This window comes from Pogona vitticeps, chromosome 2 (genome assembly GCF_051106095.1).
Source record: "Pogona vitticeps strain Pit_001003342236 chromosome 2, PviZW2.1, whole genome shotgun sequence".
In the NCBI taxonomy this organism is placed as follows: Eukaryota; Metazoa; Chordata; class Lepidosauria; order Squamata; family Agamidae; genus Pogona; species Pogona vitticeps.
The window spans coordinates 43,656,666-43,659,004 of NC_135784.1; positions in this window are offsets into that span (position 1 = coordinate 43,656,666).

The window sequence follows — 2,339 nt, forward strand, 5'->3', positions numbered from 1 at the left end:
TTCAATTTGTTGGGAAATGCTTCCAGTTCCATTTTCTCCAGGGGAGTGTGATTTTTGTGGTAGAGGTGGCATTCCAATTGGCTCCTGGATGCTTGGATTTTGCCCACTCCTAATAGAAAAGAACAAGAGTGTGGGCTTTTGCCCTATATATTAGGACTGGTGTAAAAATAGGGCAAGGGTGGATCACATTTGTATGTGTTTATAGACACAACATGTACATCGTCCTCTAGTGAGTAAAACATTTACTCACATATGTTTTGTATAGAATCATTTATTCATTCATTCACTAGCATCATTTAGTCTCGAGAGACTATGGTAACGTGCTCTGTATGGAGGACTTTGACACTGTATGTGAAGCTGGAGTGATCTCTCCAGAGCATGAAGCCAGGGTAAAATAATATGGAGGATAGGCTGTTGCCCAAGCAGCAAATCCCCCCTCTCCACATCACTAAAATAGTCCAATGGAAAGGCAAGATCCAATACAACTGGTTCCAGCGATGTCACAGGAGTTGCCAGAATGACACAAATTGCCTCCGGGACTTCGGCTCAGGATTTTGCCTCCTGAAATCTTTTCCATCAGTGGATATAGCCACAAGGCAGTGGAGGTTTCGGATCAGAGTTTTCCTTCTCCTAGATGGGCTGCCTTCCCATGCTGATGAGTCCCACCTAACTGGCTCCCTATCAATAGCTTAATTGAAAATAAGGAATTAAGAATTCATGGAGCATCTTTAAAGAAAATGGGTTGCTGACTATTAGTACAAGGGGGCCTTGAAGCTTTTAATAATAAAGTTTTTTAAAGCTCCTGCCCACTCCTCTAGGATCCTCGCTGAAGGCCACTTGAATTCCTGCCTGACAATCTATCCACTATGACATCATAGCTGTCAACAGATCATATAACCCACCTTCAACCCTCATCTTGACCTAACAGGGAGATCCATCCTGACCAGATGAAGGCTCAGCCTGACTGTTAACTGCCTCTCAGTTTGCAGAGATACAGACCAGATTGTGACCTCATTCTGACATCGGACGATTCTGACCTATGGCTAGGCAGGTTGGGAGAACTGTGGGAGCTGCAGTCAAAGAAAGCAACTTCGTAACCGTACCCCAAAAAAACTTTAGCGTGACCCGAAAGCCTGTGTCCAGTAGAAAAGCAAAGACACAGATCCCAAACCCTGGGGATCACTCGTTGCCTGAAGTGTGACATCCTCAGTCACAGGACATATTTTCCCCATCAATAGCTGAATTAACACTCAGGTATTAATAATTACAGGAGCATCTTTAAAGAAAATTGGTAGCTGACTACTAGTACAAGGGGGCCTTGAAGATTTTCACTATAAAGTTATTTTTAAGCTCCTGTCCACTCCTCTAGGATCCTCGCTGAAGGACTCCTGAATTCCTGCCTGACACATCATAGAATCATAGAATAATGGCATCCAAAGGGGCCTATAAAACCATTGTGTCAATCCCACTGCTCAGTGCATATTACATTATATTGCTCAAGTATATTGTCGAATGTTTTGTCAAATGACACCAGTGTTGGAGCACACAACTCCTGCTGAGATAATTGGTTCCATCGTCACACTGCTCTGTTAGGAGATTTTTCCTCATATTCAACCAAAATCTGGCTTCCTGTAACTAACACCCATTATTACATGTCCTGAACTCTGGGATGATAGAGAACAGATGCCGCTTCTCCTCTGTATGACAACCTTTCAAGTATTTGCAAAGTGCTGTCATATCTCCCCTCAGTCTTCTTTTCTGAAGGCTAAACATGCCCAGTTCTTTCAGTCTTTCCTCACAGGGCTTGGTTTCCAGTCCTGTGATCATCCTTGTTACCCTTCTGTGAACTTGCTCCAGTTTGCTGGCCTCCTTGTTAAAGTATGGTGTCCAGAACTGGATATGGTACTCAAGATGAGACCTAAACAATGCTGAATAGAGGGGGTTTAGTATTTCATGGGATTTGGAGACCATACTTCTCTTAATGCATCCTAAAATAGCATTTGCCTTTTTTTGTAGCCACATTGTGCAGTTCGCTCATATTCAGCTTGTGATTTACAATTCCTTCTTGCTCATAATATTCCTGAGCAAAGTATTCCCCCATTTTGTAACTGTACATTTGCCCCCCCTCCATCTTTGATAAGTAACTTTGGACTTATCCCTGTTAAATTTTATTCTGTTGTTTTTAGCTCACTACTTGAGCTTATCAAGATCTTTTTGAATTTTGTTTCTAATTTTCAGGGTATTCGCAATCCCACCCTGCTGATTTGATTAGCATTCCCTGTATCCCCTGATCCAGGTCATTAATAATAATGTTGAAGAGCACAGGGCCCAGAACTGAG